A 21,664-nucleotide genomic window follows, 5' to 3' on the forward strand; every position below is an offset into this window, starting at 1 on the left:
ATTATTAGAAGTAATAATCGAGAGATTAATGTTTGAACACATTGAAGGGATAGAACAGGAAATAGATAACTAAATATTAGCATCCTGTATTTACCAAGTTCGACTACTTCCAATATATACCAAAGTAATATTTATATTAAGGGGCCGGTATACGACGTTTTGGATTTAGACCTCACTTTGTTCAAAGCATTTGTTCAATAATTGCATTAAATTACACGTAAATTTGTTCACGAAGAAGCTGTGTACCGACTCCTCATGCCATTATATTTTTAATTTGCTGTTATTATCTACAAATCGACACTAAAAGTATCTAAGAAAACACAAAATTAAGCAAATTTAGTTCTAAATTAAGCAACCATACTAATAAGATTTTTTTGTGACTGATCACAAACCCAATCTTAATTCAATTTGGTATCAATATATTATCATTATTGAAGTATGAATAATTTTGATAATTATTTGAACTCTAAAGCTATTGAGGTATCAAACTAAGCAAAACATTGACCTTTTGATGAATATAAACTGTATTAATTAAGTAAAAGTGTTGAATGTTAATTAATTTAGTGCTTGCGTATTCAGCGTCTGAGCTGGCCACTGCGAAGCCCTATCAAGTAATCGGAGATAAGTTCACGAATTTAATTTAGCGGAGATGAGATGAGTTGTTAACTTGGGTGAAAATATATGGAAGTGAATCTCTGCCGTAGCCGCTAAATTATCAAAATCAAGTCAATTCATATCTAAAAGTTTGGAAGAAGCCCAGAGAAGGAGAAAAGAAGATAAAAATACTAGACACCTTGGAACTTTAACAAAGAAAACAAAAGAAAAAGATAATAATATCAAGGATCAAAAGGTTAGGGTTAAAAGTCTAGATGTAAGACTTTTACTAACTTACATATTTGCTGAAAATGCTGACAAACCATGGATGGATTCAAATTCCTACAAATCATGTGTCTAAACATTTCGCACTTATACCACGACAGTCCGCAACGTTTCTAAATAAAATATTAAAATATTTGAAATCACTACTTTTAAAGTGAAAACGGAATCTTGTGCAGTCGAATAATTTAATTTCCTATCAATTTTGTACATTGTCATAGTGACAAGGTACGAAATAGGTAGGAAATTAAATTTTTTGACTGTAAGATGAAAAGATAATGTAAGTATGCAAAGTACAGATCATTCTCATTTATAAAAAGCACTAACTTTTTAAAGAATCTTTACAAGTGTGAAGTAAAATTAACTGCGAAAGTTTGCCAACCAGGTAGTCAAAAGATAGTCTGCACTTTCCCCGACGCACCTTAATTAGTTTTTATAAATGCATGGCATACGCGAGTGTTCACGTCCAAAACGTACTGCCGTACGTTTCCGCCTTAATTCTAGCTTATTTGCGAATTTTCTCAGGTACTAGTTTGACGCATTCGATTATGCAAAGGGTTGGCGTTGACGCGAAAAAGAAGCATTCAGAAATGTATATTAAGACACCAATTCGATTTCAAATATCCACATCGCCACCCATTTATGAGAGCAAGCGAGATGAACTGATATTGAAATGTATTATTTTAGGTTTCTAAATAAGCTTCCCGAGCAGACGAACGCTTCTCGCTAATAAAATGCAATCAATGTTGTTGTAGATGTACAGGCAATTTGCTTTGATGTTAATAAAAATGCAATTTGCCTTTGACGCGGCATCGCGTAACTTAATAACAATTTGTGAAACGTAAATAAAATCGAAAAATCTTGTTAGAAACTGTCTTCGCATTTTACTGTAATATTATATTAGATTTGTTGATGAAATTTGTTTATCGGCTAATAAAATAACTAGATCCCTAAAGGCTCATTTAAATAGACGGTGCGCGAACTCGCATGCGATTTTAGATACCTACATGAGGTTACATCCAATTTCCGACGATCAAATACCGCAATGTGATGAAACTCGCATACGAGTGCGTGTTCTTGAACTGTCTAAATGAGCCTTAATAGTGGTAAATAGTTAAAAGATTAATCTTATACTTTGGTAATAAAAGTAGCTTATGATGATAGTGAAAGGCATTAAAATAATAGTTGTTGCAATTCGGCTGCGGCGTGGTGTTGACGCTTTTTTGGGCTTGGCACCAACTTCACACATGTCAGTTGCTAGCGAAAATAAAAGGATAATACATATATTTTATTGTATCCTTTTTGAAGTCAGTTTATTTAAAAGAAGGTTTTGTTCTATATCCAGTGCGATTCTAATAAAGGAAATATGCCGACAAACTACTCGTAACAACTCTTGGTTTATTTCGGCTCAGAATCACGAGGACTATTAATTAAAACAAAGGAAAAAGTGTCCCCAGTTTTTCATACAGATTTTGGGTGCGTGGAAATGCGTCTTAAAACTGCCATTTTTTTCGAACACCTATTTACCTTTCTAAACTGATAGTAATCCTGATTATGAGTAAAAATAACCCAAAAGTGGTTAAAAATAAATTCCATTTAAAGAGAACCTATCTTGTTAAAAGTACGGACTATGTCCTGCACAAGCAAGCCCACGCCACGCCTACAGGGCTTCTATTAATAGTCCGATATTTGCTCTCGTACATTGGCGTATCAATTTTAATGAAGGTGCTTGATAAATTATTGGTAGAATCAAACTGAACGTACAGTTGCTGCTGAGGAAATCGGATAATTCCGAATGAAAAAACCCGTCAGATAATTCTAAAAAGGGACTCTCTATTATGATGCCATTTTGGGTGATTTTCATCGATGTTTCGGAATTATACGACATACGAAATTACCGGAATACACACACCTTCTTGATTATAAATAGCGTTGAACACAAAACTTGTTTGTATGTGCAGATTCGCGATATTGCGGTAACCAGTTTTAACGTAGCTAGAAAGAGGCATTATTAAGGTTTATAGCTGACCCGAGAAATCATGGTCACAACGCGACAATAAAGATAGATGAAAGACGACCCAGAGGACACCCTACTCGATGAACGTATCAAATTCAATCTTTCCTCAATATCAAGCTTCGCAATATCCAATGAGCCAAAAATCGAAACAAGAGCCTGATTAAAATGTAATAATTTGTTATGGTTTTGATACATATTTCACCTTAAAGATCGCTCACACTGAATAATTGACCGGAGCGTAGCGAAGGTCTACGTTTCGACTGGAGCATTTTGCTTTTGTATGTCCGGATGTTCTCCTCTACAGGTCGCAATTCTTAACCGAATCTCGTGAAATTTTGTGACTGGATTCTATGTCTAAATAAAATTTTTTTGTCCGTCCGGTTTTTTTAATTTTTTTAAAATGGCGGAGTCGTGATAGCTCGCGCCTAAACAAATAGTGGTATCGGTACCATACGAGTGTTTTCTTTTTGAGATATGTTTATAGATTAAATGGCCAAAAATTCAGAAAATTTATTTCGCTGGTTTCGGAGGTATTGAGATATTTAATTTTAACTAATTTTAATTTGAGAAGGAGTAGCTAAATTTCGTCAACCCATCTAAGAACTATTTGGCTCAGTTTGTAAACGTTGGTTTTTCTGTTTGCACAGAGGGTCTGGGTTCGATCCCCAGTAATTGTATGCTGGGATATTATAACTTTTTGTATTTTTTTACACATAAATTTCGTATTGTTTTTTTTTAATTTACTATATTTAAAGCTCTTAGCACCATGTTATTTCAAGCTCAGCTCGCGAGGTCTACAGCTCACAGAGCCACTAGTTTTACGGTTTAGACTCACTTAGCCATGTCAAAAGAAGGCCGCCTTAATACGTAGGCAATACAGCCCTTAGCTTCGCCTTACCAGGCCCAAACAGGAGGACGCAGCGGTGGCGTAACGTCATCGCCATAGATCTAAGTCTGTGGGTTAGCGGAAACCGATGTCCAGGATAGAGCGAAGTGGAAGGAGAAAAGTAGGAAAGCGGACCCCGTCACAGTACGGGACAAACGCTAGGAGGATGATGATGATGATGAGACTCACTTGTTGTTGTTGTGTTGTTGTTGTTGTTGTTGTTGTTGTTGTTGTTGTTGTTGTTGTTGTTGTTGTTGTTGTTGTTGTTGTTGTTGTTGTTGTTGTTGTTGTTGTTGTTGTTGTTGTTGTTGTTGTTGTTGTTGTTGTTGTTGTTGTTGTTGTTGTTGTTGTTGTTGTTGTTGTTGTTGTTGTTGTTGTTGTTGTTGTTGTTGTTGTTGTTGTTGTTGTTGTTGTTGTTGTTGTTGTTGTTGTTTGTTGTTGTTGTTGTTGTTGTTGTTGTTGTTGTCTGTCTCACAACAGTTTAAATTCGATCGCTCACACTGATTGGTGCATGCGGAATTAAAGGTATTGTCTAGCTAACTGTCTAGCTATCACGGTTCATGACATACAGCCTGGTGACAGACAGACAGACGTAGACGGACAGCTTTCAGCAGTCTTAGTAATAGGGTCAAGTTTTTACCCTTTGGGTACGGAACCCTAAAAAGGGAAAGTCATGAGTCACGATCCTCGCTATTGAGGAAAACGATGTAGGAGAGTGGATCTGGGATACGAGCGATTATGTATGCCCGACGCGTGGCTCCTTTTCTGCTGCAGACACCTGTAACTGCCGGCATATTATGTGACTTTTTAGGGTTCCGTACCTCAAAAGAATAAAACGGAACCCTTATAGGATCACTCGTGTGTCTGTCTGTCTGTCTGTCCGACCATACCCCCCCCTGTATCTCCGAAACTACTGGGTCTAAAATTTTGAAAAAAATACACAAAATAGTTCTTTACCTAGATGACAGGTAAACTTATTAGAAATGTGCAGTCAAGCGTGAGTCGGACTTAATAACTTAGTTTTTGATCCGACCCTACGGGTTTTTTAAAGATATTTCATTAACGTTCCACATAAAAAAATACATTGTTAAAAATTGGATAATGTACGAAACCCTTGGAACGCGAGTCCGACTCGTACTTGACCGGTTTTAAGATATTTTAAGATATATATCCCTACTAATATTATAAATGTGAAAGTAACTCCAGAGTCTGTTGCCTCTTTACGCTTAAACCGCTGAACCGATTTAGATGTAATTTGGTGTGGAGATAGTTTGAGGCCCGAGGACGGACATAGGATAGGTTTTATCAATTATCGTCATCGTACCCCACGCAGAAGCATATATATGGATAAAAAATCCACAATGTCACTCTTGGGGCTTATTATATAACAAATTGTAACTAATAATATTAGCGAAAGTATCATTCTAATCAAAGGAATTAGAAAGAGATTTCCACTAATATTATTACAAGTTGTTATGCAATCGGCCCCTGTTCCAAAGAAGACGTGAAAAATCACATTACGTCTACAACGTTACGACCGTAGGCTGATTCGATGTATATAAAACTTTTAAGTAGCTCGATTTACAATTTTACGACAGATATTAGAATTTTATTTTTATTAGTTCATTAGAATAACGGAGAAAAGCTATTACTAAGTTTATGGATGATAAAAAATCGTATTATTTCATTCTTAATTAATACGTTTATATAATAAGTATAATAACCTAAGGTTTTAACGGTGCTTAGGTACTCGTATTATAGTTAAAATATCTGGGGCACCGAGCTTTGCTCGGAAAACATATAAAAACTCAAAAATGCGCGTTTTCCCAGAGATAAGATCGATTTTTCGCTCCCGGAAACCAATAGCAAATTTCATCGAAATCGTTAGAGCCGTTTCCGAGATCCCCGAAATATATATATGTACATATAAATAAATATACAAGAATTGCTCGTATAAAGGTAGGTATAACGGAGCTCGTATTTCAGTATCCGTGTAGGTTTTAAATAATTGCATGGTTTATTTTTATACTTCCGCGGGAAATTCCGTACACGAGCATATGGTTGTAGACGTATATTCTTCAACCGCCAGCTCTAGCGTACCATCTTTTTATTACCTACTGTTGTTGGTAAAACGCGTTCTGGTGCGGAATTTCACGCAGACGTGCAACTTAATCTAGACTTCTATTTGACGGAAATAACGTAGGTAATATGTATCCACAAGTACTAACATCGCACACGAGGATGAAAACCAACAGCTGCCTACAATTAACATGGCAAGTCAAACAAAGTCGGCCGAGCATGGGCTAAAGTAATGCCAACACTTGACTCCCGAGCAAACGGAGCGACCGCGGCCGGCCGGGTCCGAACCTTCGGACACAGTTATTACTTTTGAATTACGGGTCGATTCGAACTTTAAGATATGTAAATATTACGTCTAGATACGACATGGATTAGATATGTCAGTGTCAAAAGTGACGTTTTTGTTTGATGAAACGTCACTTTTGACACGTACATATATAATCCAAATGGTATATTTTTATATATTTATCTTATATATAATCGTATATATTTATCTTAAAGTTCGAATCGGGCCTTTAGTGCCACGTTTACAAAATATATGGAACTCGCAGAAGATCTATTTACTGGATTTATGATAATTTTTTTGTCTTTTTCTTATACGTATTGCATGCCAATTCGAACGTACACTGACATCAGAATTATATCTGAATTATGTCATTTAGTGATGATGATGAATGATGTTATACTTTTGTACTTGTCCATTCATGTATTGGCGCGAGCGAGACGCACGATAACTAAGTGTAGTTAAAATATTACAACAGTGACCATGACTATCACATAATAAAAAAAAACAACGAATCTGTCGGTCACGTGACCTGTCGCGAGTTTAACATTTTTTCCCCATCTCAAAAAGTGCACAGCGCCGCTAAAAAAGTTTTCACTTCAAAAAAATGTAAAACTACATTTGATACCTACAAAAAATAATGGTCAGGTACCTACGATTAGTTAAAAAAAATACCACTATCTGTGCAACAGACTAGTCAAAAGTTACATTTGACTGATATTTACCAGTCGCTTTTCGGTATAGGAAAACATTACGATGAAACCGGATTAATTCTACCGAGGCCTATTTTTTCCTCTAGGTCGGAAAAACCATAGGTTTCCGAGCAAACCCCAGACTCCCTTAACAAGTCATTGCAAAAACCGAGACGACGGTAAGAAAATTGTAATGTCTTTCTTATATAGCTAAAAGTTTTTATTTGAAATCATACTTTTCAATTCGATTTTTAGCACTTTTGTGATATTATTATTATCAAAATATAGTTATTATGAGTACTTTTCACACAAGTTTTCCGCATTTTAACACATTCATTGGTAGCGCGAGCTACGCGGTACGAGCGTGCGTAGCCGATAACATGGGAAAACCGGTATGTAGCGAAAAGCGCCTACGAACAGAGAGTCCGCATGGCGGGTCGCTGGCAGTGAATGTGTTAAATTATTCCAAATATCTGGGAGACCGAGCTTTGCTCGGAAAATATATAAAAACTCATAAATGCGAGTTTTCCCAGAGATAAGACCTAGCTAGATCGATTTATCGCTCCCGAAAACCCCCATATAGCAAATTTCATCGAAATCGTTAGAGCCAAACGAAAACAAAAATTACTCGTTTAAAGGTATAAATATAAATTTTGCGGTGCTAAAAGTGACCCTAGACCAGCAGCGCTTATTCAATTTGTTTGCCAAAAAGTGTTTTCCCCGCTACGAACTGCTACGAAACTGCAGCTACGCCGTAGCAATTAGAAATCACTTGAGAAGTTAGTAAAACGGGAGGGCGATTCGAACTTCACAATCTGGTTATGAAACTGTTATGGATATGATCTGTCATTTGTTAACAGTGACATTTCTTCGATCAGAAACTCCACATCATATGCATAACAGTTTCATAACTAGATTAAATAGTTCGAATTGCCTTCCAATCTAATGAATATTAAATGTGACTGCTGCACGTTAGACCAGGGTGCCTACCGCAAACCACGTTCGACGTGTTGGCTCCCTGTCACACTTACGTACGAATTTACAAGTGCGACAGAGAGGCAACACGTCGAACGTGGTTCGCGGTAGGCCCTCAGGCCGTGTCCGACCCGGAGCTTCCGGCGCATCGTTTTCTATGGAAAGCATCACGTGATCGCCTGTCATGTCATAGACAAGTAAGCGCCGGAAGCTCCGTCCCGGACACGGCCCGGTCTAACGTGAGTCATCCTTAACATCTTGGATTCTTATATAAGTATGATAGATGCACATAAATAGATGCACCTATGTTAGAAATTTGCTGAGTCTCTAAAGGAAAAAAACCGGGCAAGTGCGAGTCGGACTCGCGCACGAAGGGTTCCGTACCATAATGCAAAAAAAAAAACGAAAAAAAAAGCAAAAAAAAAACGGTCACCCATCCAAGTACTGACCACTCCCGACGTTGCTTAACTTTGGTCAAAAATCACGTTTGTTGTATGGGAGCCCCATTTAAATCTTTATTTTATTCTGTTTTTAGTATTTGTTGTTATAGCGGCAACAGAAATACATCATCTGTGAAAATTTCAACTGTCTAGCTATCACGGTTCGTGAGATACAGCCTGGTGACAGACGGACGGACGGACGGACGGACGGACGGACGGACAGCGAAGTCTTAGTAATAGGGTCCCGTTTTACCCTTTGGGTACGGAACCCTAAAAAGTACATATTTTTCTCAACCTTTGACCGTGACCCCAGAAAATTCAAAACATCATGACAATTTATTCAAATTATTAATATTCGCGGACCGAACGGAATATCAAATACGGACTTTAATATTATTAAGCACGAAGTTACACTAAGCAGAAAGTGTCGCCGGGAGCATGGTTTATTTCACGGCAACAAGTCCGCTTACCGTCGCCAAGAACTGTCATTACAACTCCATACAGAGGTTAGAAAACCAGACAATGATATCAGCATAGTTAACAACAATGCGTAATTGTAGTAAATCTTATAGATTACATTCAGGTTAAGGATGAGTCACGTTAGACCGGGCCGTGTCCGGGCCGGAGCTTCCGGCGCTTGGTTTTCTTTGGAAAGCATCACGTGATCGCCTGTCATGTCATAGAAAAGTAAGCTCCGGAAGCTCCGTCCCGGCCACGGCCCGGTCTAACGTGAGTCATCCTTAACATCTTGGATTCTTATATAAGTATGATAGATGCACATAAATAGATGCACCTATGTTAGAAATTTGCTGAGTCTCTAAAGGAAAAAAACCGGGCAAGTGCGAGTCGGACTCGCGCACGAAGGGTTCCGTACCATAATGCAAAAAAAAAACGAAAAAAAAAGAAAAAAAAAAACGGTCACCCATCCAAGTACTGACCACTCCCGACGTTGCTTAACTTTGGTCAAAAATCACGTTTGTTGTATGGGAGCCCCATTTAAAGCTTTATTTTATTCTGTTTTTAGTATTTGTTGTTATAGCGGCAACAGAAATACATCATCTGTGAAAATTTCAACTGTCTAGCTATCACGGTTCGTGAGATACAGCCTGGTGACAGACGGACGGACGGACGGACGGACGGACGGACGGACAGCGAAGTCTTAGTAATAGGGTCCCGTTTTACCCTTTGGGTACGGAACCCTAAAAAGTACATATTTTTCTCAACCTTTGACCGTGACCCCAGAAAATTCAAAACATCATGACAATTTATTCAAATTATTAATATTCGCGGACCGAACGGAATATCAAATACGGACTTTAATATTATTAAGCACGAAGTTACACTAAGCAGAAAGTGTCGCCGGGAGCATGGTTTATTTCACGGCAACAAGTCCGCTTACCGTCGCCAAGAACTGTCATTACAACTCCATACAGAGGTTAGAAAACCAGACAACAATGATATCAGCATAGTTAACAAAAAACCGGACAAGTGCGAGTCTGATTCGCCCACCGAGGGTTCCGTACTTTTTAATATTTCTTGTTATAGCGGCAACAGAAATACCTACATCATCTGTGAAAATTTCAACTGTCTAGCTATCACGGTTCGTGGGATACAGCCTGGTGTCAGACAGACGGACGGACAGCGGAGTCTTAGTAATAGGGTCCCGTTTTACCCTTTGGGTACGGAACCCTAACAATGCGTAATGGGAGTTAATCTATAGGTGATTACATTCAGGTTAAGTATGACTCACGTTAGACCGGGCCGTGTCCGGGCCGGAGCTTCCGGCACTTCGTTTTCTTTGGAAAGCATCACGTGATCGCCTGTCATGTCGTAGAAAAGTAAGCTCCGGAAGCTCCGGCCCGGACACGGCCCGGTCTAACGTGAGTCATCCTTAACGTAGTTATCCAGTGAACATCGGAAACTATTAACGTTATACCATAGTCTCTGGAATCAGTAGGCCAATTTGGCAGATAAGAAAACTGCTTTTAGATTTCCAGAAAAATCTTGAAAGCAGTAGTAATTAAAACTGTTTAGGGTAAAGCAGTAACAGAAATCGAAAGCAATTTTATATTCTTATGGAAATATGTATCTCCGATCAATATAAGTTTTTCTCAACTGTGTAAAAATATGGGTGCATATAACTTTCTCAAGAATATGTCCCATAGTACTTAATTCGCTGACTTAAGAGCTATTGGGTCATATTATTTTTGAGTATGATGAGTACCCATATTTTTACACTTGCCTGGACAGCAAAAAACTATTCTAACTTAATAAGCAAAACTGGCACCGCATTTATTAAGCAGTGCGGCAGACGAAACATTTTATGCAGAACATCAAATTTTTCTGCAGAATCGAGTTCGTGAATCCTAAAACCAAAAGAAATTCATAAACACTGAGGCTGAAAAGTTCAAAAAAAAAAAAACACAAAGGCGATCTTATCATTAAAAGGACTGTTGGACTACTAGGTATACTGTTTTGCTGGCTCACATGAGACGCTATGCTCGCCAAGCATCACAATAATGTCCAAGGATCCTCATAATTCCCGTAAACCGTCCCCGGTGGCAGTCTCCCCCCGAGCGCCGCCCGGGACGGACGCGTCGCGCTTGCTCCAACAAGTGTCACCCTTGTAAACCCCCCATATCGAACTAAATCGGCTCGCGACCCCTCTAGTGACGTGTAAAGCTTGGATTTTTAACCTCGGTAAGATGCTTTAATTCAATATTGTCGAACGCGTGGATTGTAACCTGTTGCTGCCCCGCTTGTCGCTTAAGACGGGCCAATCATGAGATTTCCAATATAAATATCAAGGATAACGACCAAAATTACCAGATAATTTCTTTAGTATTGATAACACTTTCTTTTGTTAAAATAATATCGTTTTTTAAGACGCCAACGCTGGATTTATCTTAAATAGTTTTGCGCCGGTGGTTTGAAATATTAGGGATGTACAAATTTGTTTACAATATTATCGAGGTTTTAGTAAATTTAATATTCTTTTAGTATGTTATTTTATATTATTGTAAACTGAATATGGGTAGGTTTATAAGTAGGTATACTTTGGTGGCAACCCAAGTTGTAATATTTATATACAGGGGCGTATTTTGAAATTTAGCGCCCCGGGCCAATACGTTTCGCCGCCCCAGAAGTCAAGAAAGAAAAATAAAATGTAATCCGCCAGGGGCCAGTTAAAAAAATTATAATAATGCGCCCCGGGCCATGGCCCGGATGGCCCTAGGATGAATACGCCCCTGTTTATATACATTATTAGAGGATATAATATATGTTCTTCTTAATTGTTACAACATTTCTAGCAAAGTAAATGAAGCGCATACATTGAAACTCTTGCATCCGTAAATGTATTGCTTGCATTTATAAATACCAAATTTTATAAAGTACCAATAAATACTGCAATTAATTGAGTAACTAAAATATCTTCATGATTTTCAGCTTCAACTAATAGATCTCTTTAATTTTCACATACACGTTCAGAAATAACTTTAACACAATTATAAAAATCAAAGTGATTGCCATATTATTTGAGAAGTTTCTAAATTGCCTAAATTTTACGTAAACTATTGTATTATCACAGAGTTAAATGGTTACCTTCGGTCTCCATCATCACATCAGTTGGTTGTCATCATATCATAATACTGCATCAGTCATGGTATAATAATATACTCCGCCTGGTACTCTATTCCGAGATTCGCGTATGACCTAACTGACACGGGCCTACGTCATCATGCTGTTTACAGGTTCTCAAACTTTAAAATGTGGGAGAATTTTAACCAACGGTGAAAATTATTTTAACGGCATTAATTTTAAGTTATTCATGTAGAAACATAGTAAAATAAAACAAATCTAATGTATTAAATTAAACTTTATTTATCTATACAAGACAAACGTTTGAAAAACTAATTCACAGTTACACATTAATTACCAAGCTTACGACGTAAAAAGTTTGGAAAACACTGCGACTGCTGACACTGAGCGAGAAGGAAATAACAATTAACACGCGTTCGACAAGGATGACGGTCAGGGCATGAAGTTATCTAGATCCGAATTGTCAAATGTGACAGCGCTATCCTGTGTTGCCAGTAATGTAAACAGAATTACCCGAACGTCTGAAATTTCTTTCGTGAATCGGAAGATATTGCTAACGAATAATTAAAAATGACGTGTTATTGTAAAATTTAAGATAAAATACATATAAATGAAAATAATAAAATTATAAAGAAATATTTTAACTTATTAACCATAGGTATAATGTACCCATGTAACTCGCACTTGTCCGGGCTTTTCAACAAAATGTAAGAAATCAAATGAAATATTTTGAATGTTTGTAAACTCATACTTTTTAATAATCCCCGTAGGTATTTTTCGTCTCCGACTTATTGTGATGTATTGCTCATTTTCTATCTATTGAACTAACTTTTATTATCAAATTCAACATGTACGAGTATCATCATCTCTATTATGTGAACCGCATGCTACGTGAAATTAGATACTAAAGAGACTCGGTCCTTCCAGTCTAGTTGAGATGCGGTGTCTAGTCAGATTGAAAAAACCGGCCAAGTGCGAGTCACAGGCCTGTTCGGATTTCGAGATAATCACAAGATCTTGAGACGATTTAGAGATCAACTAGATCTACATTAGATATCGACTAGATGTGACTTGGATATCTAAGTCATAACTTGTCGAAATCGTTCAAAAGGACCTCCAGAATCGCGGAAACGTCAAATTTGACATATCTATCTTACAAATATCTTAAAATTATCCGTATCGTAACTTGTTGAAGTCTAGTAGAAATCTAATTCATTTTCCGAATCGAGCCGTCAGACTCGCACACGAAGATTTCCTTACCATTATGCAAAAAACGGCAAAAAATCGCGTTTGTTGTATGGAAGCCCCACTTAAATATTTATTATATTCAGTTTTTAGAGCGGCAACAGAAATACTTCATCTGGGAAATTTTCAACTGTCTAGCTGTCACGGTTCATGAGATACAGCATGGTGAATTGGTGACAGACATAGACGGACAGACAGACGGACAGACGGACGGACAGCGGAGTCTTAGTAATAGGGTCCCATTTTTACCCTTTGGGTACGGAACCCTAAAAAAGAGCTTAAATTTTCGTTTGATCTTATAATTAAAATTCAGAGCACGTAACGGGTCGATAGGATTGGACTCACTTTGGCACCTATATTGTGAGTAAGGAAGTACGCATGTATTACTTCGTGATACTTAGGTACAGGTGAATATTATAGAATAGAATATAAATAATTTCTTCGTAAGCACAAACACAAGAGAAAATTATACAAAATAGAAAAACATAGGATAGAGAAAGTGCCACGAAATGGTCTCATCTCAGCATGATGTTGACGCAGGGGGCCTAACCAAGATGCCAATCGTTTCCGCAACAACAACGAAAGGCTTTGTCTCTGTATCACTCATACATATTAGTACAACATAGAAACAGATAGCGTTTCTCTGTCGTAGCTCAAACTAGCCAAGATGCTAATCGTTTACGCTACGATAACGAAACGCTATCTGTCTCTCTATCACTCTTTTATTATTAGAGTTATTGTATATTAGTCGTTTCGTTGTCTTAGCACAAACAATTGGCACCTTGGCTATAGTCTGTATCTTTAGGTATTTAAATAAAAGTAAACAAAATCTACCCTCAAATGGCTCGTTAAGCCAGTTGAGGGTAGATGAAAACATTACATGATCAAATAATGTAGGTTAAAGTCAGGTCGTTCAGTGACTGATCCAGGCGCTTTTGTATTTGGTTGGTTAGCCAATTAATGTTATAACTACCCGAACAATTACAAATTGTTTGTTTACTTTTATTTAAATACCTAAAGATACAGAGTACAGACACCTTGATAAAGAGACCATATATGCGTTTCGATTGTCATTCAGTACATGATATGATTACTAAGATTCTTATCATTTTCTGACATGTATAGGCGCGAGAGATATGAATAACGTACGAAAAAAGACATTCCCGAGATAAGCCGAAAGTAACGATGTTGTCAACGAGTATCAAATGATTTCGTAAGGCTTTTCCCCACAATATATGTTAACTTTGACACCTCATTATGGTGGCACAGGCGAGTGATTCACGCAGGTGATATGATTCTGTCAGCGTTCGATAAGATAATGCTGTTATCATCCATTGCTTTGATGAATACGTGTATGCATTTAAAGGTTGATATTTTGCTCACGAATTTATTAAAAAGCTTTCGGATTGCTGAGATTTTTTTTATTAATGTGTGTTTTATTGTTTTGTTCTATTTTAAATCTATATCTATGATGATAAAATTTGTAGGTATTCCCGCTCGAAATACCTAATGAAATATATAAAACTACATCATGATATTGCTTTTATTACATTTCGTGTTCAAAACATATTAAAGTTTATATTTTCAGGAAACAATTGTAACTTTTAGTTAATTACACGAGAAACAGTTAACAATGGAATGATGAGTGTTCGAATTCCACTATTTGTGTAATTTTGTGTAATTTACCTAAATCGGAAAATCCGTCAATTTCATTTTGGTCTCGAAATGACAATACCATTTATACGTGACGATACTTAATATAGTATTGTAAGCAATGTGTCACTTAATCCAGCCTGTGCCTTCGTGGATAATATTACTGTTTATTACTATTCTATATACCAGGGCCCTATTTCACCAACGTGACAGGTCCGACAATTGTCGACATCACTGTTACTGACGTCACAGGCCTCCATAGGCTACGGTAACCGCTTACCATCAGACGGGCGGTGTGGTTGTTTGCCACCAACATGTTAATAAAAAAAAACTCCACTATATCGCCAGTTAATAAGTATTTATTTTATTTATTTAAAATTTAAATCAGGCAACAAGGCCCATATTACAAATACCTTACAGACTAACATACATATATATATATTATAAACTTAAAAACTAAACACTATTTATGCGACAAAACGGCGTGGCTCCGTTGAATCGGCTGTTCTTGTGTCGGATTTTGCGAAGCTAATGACAATTGTCACAAGAAATACGACAATTGTCACGAAATTCCGACACAGAACTCATTTGCTGTCAAGAATTACTGAAAGTTCTTTGAAATCTTGTGACAATTGTCATCATTGTCATCATAAACATCGCAAGAGAAATACCTGTTTTTTGCCAATATAATAAAGTTTTTTTTAATTATACAATGATGGTGACAAACAGGAATACGGCCCGCCCGATGGTAAGCGATAACCGTAGCCCATGGATGCCTGTGACGTCAGCAACTATGAGACTTGTCGAATTGTCGCACCTGTCACATTGGTGAAATAGGGGCCAGGTATTTCCCGGTATTGGATATCCGATAATTTGAGAAAATTACCGTGTTGTGTCCTACCATAGTGAGGTAGAGAGCCATTAGAGCCAAGGCCGTGCTGCATCAGCATCTAATATGCATTAGCCTTTATTTGTTTATTTGACCTCAACTGCAAATTGTGTGAAAAATTAAAAGTTTCCTGCCAGGCGCGTTTCGGCATAATAAAGATATCATAAAACTATAAGAATTCTTCTTAGAATTTAAACGATAACACAAGCATAAATATGTCATGATTTATGCAAAGTTATTCCTTGCGGCAAAATATGTATAACATTGTTTCATTTGAACTATTCGACCGAAAGAGTGCAAAAAGAATGCGAGCGGAGAATTTGCATGAAATTCACCGTGGTCCGCTTTCAGGGAAAATTAAACCTTTTAGGTACCGACGTCCTTAAAACCATTATAATTATTCCAATTCAAGCCCCGTGTAGCATCTGCCGTGTGGAATTCTGTTGCTGTAGGTATATTAATTCGTATGCGAATAATATCCACATTAATTTTGTTTTAATATATGTAGCAGGAATAGATAGGGCAACACTTTACCGGTCATTGTGGGCATTCTAGGGGGAGAATTTTACCTAGAGTATGCGAAGCTTGCATTTCATTAGGTACATATAATAGTACCCGGGAGTAAACATATGGATCGTAAAAGCTCGGAAGCTTTGCTCAGAAAACATATAAAAACTCAAAAATGCGCGTTTTCCCGGAAATAAGACCTAGCTAGATCGTTTTGTCGGCCCCGAAAACCCCCATATACTAAATTTCATTGAAATCGTTAAAGCCGTTTCCGAGATCCCTGAAATATATATACCTATATATACAAGAATTGCTCGTTGAAAGGTATAAGATTGGCGTGGGTACCTATACCTTTCTATTAAAGTATCGAAGAGAGATTACCTCTCCCGAGACCTGTTTCCCATTAACGGCTTAACTTTAAACTGCCAAAACAACATCTTCCTATAATGGGTGGGTATTATTACTCATGTTTAGTTGTGTATATAGCTTTGGGATTATTCGTGACGTCCATTATGACGTATCATACTGTGTGTTACTGACCATGGGGCTTTAAATCCAGGGCTCGATTCTACTCGCTAAACTGAGCTACTTTTACTATGGCACCAACCCCGAAATTTTTTTTTACTTTTTCATACTTTTTAGCTGATCAGATGTCGACGTTTTCTATGGAAAAGCCAAAAATTTTTCCCCGATTTTAAGGTTGGTCCCATAGTAAAAGTAGCTCAGTTTAGCGAGTAAAATCAAGCCCTGGATTTGAAGCCCCATGATCAGACACACCATGTATAATGCAATCAACATAATCCTGAGAATCAGTGCACTCATCGCCGAGTCCAGGCAGAGTAAATATTGCCGAATAATAAACCGAAGTTAATAACTTTAAATATAGCCCGATGATATTAATAGTCATCTGAATGGATCATTTAAACGCATTCTAACTTTATTAACCCTTAATCTAAATATATATTGCTTTGGAAACTCGACCTTAAATTCTACATCTTAAAATACCTTTCTAGTTTGTACAAATTGTGAGATACGAGCTTGAAAGATGGAGAATGTAATTTCGGAGCAACAGATTTCCCAGTTAACTATTGCACTTGAATTATTCGGAATCAAGCTTTAATCCAAACGGTATAAAACTGTACGTGTCTGTACATTTAGGTGGTGTATTTGTTTACACGATACCGACAAATGCGTTCAAATGCCCCGTAGACGAGCAATCAAAATGGCGTAAATGTGATTAGATTTGCGAGAACATACGCTTTTTTTAAGAAAATGGGAAATAGCTACTGATTCGCGCGTTTGTTTAGAATAGCGTTATTTTAGGCTGCGGGTTCTTAATTGAAGCTATACATAGCTCTAAAAAAAGAAGCAAAGGTAACAAGCAAGTAGAAAAACCCATGAGAACTAGGAGAATAACATATCACCCGTTGCCATTTTTCACCGATCTATAAGTATGTTTACTCGCAAATTCACCTGTAAAATGTACACCATCTATCAAAATACCTACTAGTTAAAACAGAATGTTAAAGTGGTTGAGAAAATTACTATTTTATCACCAGTGATCGTACATTTTCCAGCATTTTGGTGCAGCAGAATGGTGTTAACGGAATTGGTATAGATAATTTCAACAGAAATGGTAAATTAAGGTTAATATCGACGTAATAAACGCTAATTAATCATTAGGGTTGAAATTATTTATACCAATTCCGTTAACACCACTGCGCTGCACCAGTTCGATTCGCGTGGTGTTAACGGAATTGGTATAGATAATTTCAACTGAAATGGTAAATTAAGGTTAATATCAACGTAATAAACGCTAATTAATCATTAGGGTTGAAATTATTTTCAATTCCGTTAACAACACTTCGTGCACCAAAAATGCTGGAAAATGTACGATTCCTGTTTATCACCATTTGAGACCGTAGAAGAATACTACCGAAAAGCTCTAGAAGCAGTGTCTAAGGATCAGGAAGTTATTGAACATATCAGGCATCTACGAAATTAAAATCCGAATTTGAACCTTTATTGAAATATATTTACTTAGTAGGAAACTTTATTGAAATATCTAAACACCTAGGAATCTCGAGTACCATGATTATAGTTCATATTCATATTCTTTATTTGTATTGATCATACATTGTCACAGATGCGTAATTTACATTATTATATACAATAGGTATATCAGAAATATATAAAATTAAAATTAGGTATTATTGTAAACATTGAACGAACGGATACCTTCATTCTCTTTTTATATGGCGCCTCATCAACAACACATTGACGTCAGTCATAAAGTTGCTCGCCACAGGATCAAACTAGCTTATAATTGGCCTGTTTCATACGTTACCTCCCGCAGAGAGACACTTTATGGTTTACTACCTTCTATACAATGTAGTATCCTATGTCAGGTTAAAATACACCTTAATGAAATGGTTCTAGGTCCATTTTCGACTGAATCTATTTGCCAGATTGTGTCCCTTTGGTCGGCCGCTTAAAGTTTGCTCGAGCGATAATGGGTTAATAAATGATGATATTTTTACTCATACGTACCAACATAACTGCCAATATTGATATTTTACGTCGTCAATCATTAAATGAAAGGTTAAACTCAGCAGCGTAGGTACGCTATAACTTGTGACTGTTAAAACCTTTATTTTCGAATATATTAAAACCGGGTTATTCACGTATTTTAAGTCAAAAAACGCTCGAATTTCACTCCGTATCAAGTAATATCTATTTGTGTGTCTCACAGAAGTTTTGTTACCTTTATATTTCTCCAACATAAGCTTGATTTGCCATTTTCGACTGCGCATTTAAAGTATCTATTAGAATGATCTTGAAAAATAATTAGTAGGTGTGTTCATTCACCATAAAAAAATAGCCACACATGTGCGATTACCACGCACTGATACTCACATTGATTGGTGTTATATTGGCAATGAATGTTCGGTCAGAATAACTCCCCTGGCTCTCTCTGAGCTTTATTGCTCGGCTCCCACTCGTTCACCGGTGCACCTCTGTAACACGCCACGTGTATGGAATTTGCCATAACATAATAATTATGTAACAGGATTTCATCCCTTCCATATATGCCGAGAGTTATTAAAATTTCAGTATGTTTTATATACCTACCTACCCCATCGCTGCTCGGTTTTGTATTTTGTGAGTGAGAGAATATAAAATATGCATAATTTCTCTTTTCTTTATTCGCCAAAGAAAGTAACCTAAAAGGTACATTTTTTGTGTAGGTATAAAGAGGGTAACTTAGGATTGCGAATCTACGCTTCAGATTATTTTCACTTATTGGTAGTTAAGAATGAAAACCACATAAAATAATCAATAAGGTAAGTAAGTAAGTAAATATTCTTTATTGCACCAATAATTATACATTTTACATACATGTAAAACTACAAAGAAATTGTAACGGAAAAATAGAACCCGGTAACAACAGGCGGTCTTATCGCTAAAAAGCGATCTCTTCCAGACAACCTTTGGGTAGCAGGAAATGTAGAGCTCAAACAAAAGTCAACGGTAGTGGACGGAGCGAAATATGGAGACTATTAAACACAAACACACATATTACATACTACTTATATTAGTATTACAACAAAACCTAATACACAAATAAATATACAATATATATATGTAGTATATATCAATCGAATAACTTCGTTTAATCCAGATGGAAAATACGAATTATTGTGAACGCTGGTGCTGCAGTGCCCAAAACGTACATATGAAGCAACACACGGGGAATTTGTACAAATACATAATAAAACAGATGACACTTTAAAAGAAGCCACTCGTGTATCAAAATTACTCAAATCTTGTTATAAATTAAGTAAATTACCTACTTCAATATCTCAAGCGTGTTATAAGCGGCGACGATTTGCCTGTCTGAAATTTAAACACTAAGTGTAAAAGTTGTAAAACTTAATTCATTACTCCAAGTCCACATTTCATGAGTTGTAATGTTACTGGCTTAATTACTTGACAACAAAGTGTTTACAATGTGTTGACATGTAGGTACCTACTCTGTTCAATTCAAGATAATGGAAATTATTTGTGAGGGTCACCCAAAGGAGACATTCTAAGTTTCTAAGTTTGAGAAGATACAGCAAGAGTTAATTCAATTAACTGAGTGTTAATTTGACAAATCTTGAATTAGAAATAGTTTAAAAACTATAACCCGATTTCATATGCTTATTTGTACAATAAACAAATAATGACGACGTCCGGTCTGGCCTAGAGGCTAGGGTGATCCTGCCGATGAAGCCGATGGTCCCGGGTTCGAATCCCGGTATAGGTATTTGTGTGATGACGCAGATATTTGTTTCTGAGTCATGGTTGTTTTCTATGTATATGTATAAGTACATATTTATATATTACATATATCGTTGTCTGAGTAGGTACCCACAACACAAGCCTTCTTGAGCTTACCGTGGGGCTTAGTCAGTTTGAGTAAAAATGTCCTATAATATTTATTTATTCATAAAAAAAACAAATCGTGCTCCAGCTGATTAGTGATAATGATAGGGTGAAACACATATACAATCATACCAAGACACAAATGTAAGTACTTATTCGAGTCGATGTAATTTCAATCCGCATGACCCGATGATAGCCAAGACATATTTCGGTAGCGGCCCGGCTCGTGTTACAATTACCTCGCTAACGATTGTCCCGCAACGCGACGCCTGGATTTATTGTACTCTATCGATCCTGCGATATTTTCGGACTCGTATCCATGAGCTTAGGACACCGGTCGTACATGTGTGCCGTGACGTCAGAGCTCAAGATTTAGGGATCGAGTAGCCACAAGTGTGCTTGATCGAACGGGATGACATATTTAAATATTTTAGGAGGTCTTAAGGGCAGTCACTTTGTCGTTGTTTTGAAAGCGACTTAAGGTAAAGGTAAATTAATTCAGACATACAACTGAAAACTCAAACGCTACAACACGCATTCATTGTAGTTAATACTGTAAATTGAATTTTAAACATCCTTATTTCTTGCGTCTGGAATGAAAAAGCGGTAAAAAAACTGTACAAAACACTTGCAGACAAAATAATGTGCATTAATGCCTGATGAGTTTTTTTTATGCATGATTTTCAAGGGATGATTCTTTATTTTTAACCGACTTCAATTTCATAGAAGGAGGAGGTTTTTTTTCTTTGTACGTTCACCGATTACTCCGACATCCGTAGACCGATTTGAGTACTTCTTTTTTTGTTTGAAAGGAGCTACCTCCGAGTTGGTCCCATTTTAATTTGGTTTTGTTCTGATGATGGGATCCATGAGGAATTGAGGGAACTCCTCAATTTTTAAAGGCCCATGCATGGTGTTTTGGGCGTTTTCTTAAGCAATTCGAGCATTTTCTCCCGAAAACCACCAATTTGATGAAGTAGACCTGATGATGATGATTATTTTGATGATAATGATGATGATTTCTTTAAATGTAAGTATGTTCAGCGATTACTCCGGCACCTGTAATCCGATTTGAGTAATTCTTTTTTTGTTTG

General features: G+C 36.9%; 1 protein-coding gene across 1 annotated transcript in view; it reads left to right on the forward strand.

The window, feature by feature from the left end:
* The first annotated feature begins 10,726 nt into the window (after positions 1-10,726).
* Positions 10,727-21,664, forward strand: part of LOC134800552 (uncharacterized) — a 67,668-nt gene continuing 56,730 nt past the window's right edge. Inside the window, exon 1 of the mRNA XM_063773039.1 lies at positions 10,727-10,948. The gene's annotated coding sequence lies outside the window, so the exon portion shown is untranslated. The remainder of the gene's footprint in view (positions 10,949-21,664) is intronic.

The sequence above is a fragment of the Cydia splendana genome, chromosome 20 (assembly GCF_910591565.1).
Source record: "Cydia splendana chromosome 20, ilCydSple1.2, whole genome shotgun sequence".
In the NCBI taxonomy this organism is placed as follows: domain Eukaryota; kingdom Metazoa; phylum Arthropoda; class Insecta; order Lepidoptera; family Tortricidae; genus Cydia; species Cydia splendana.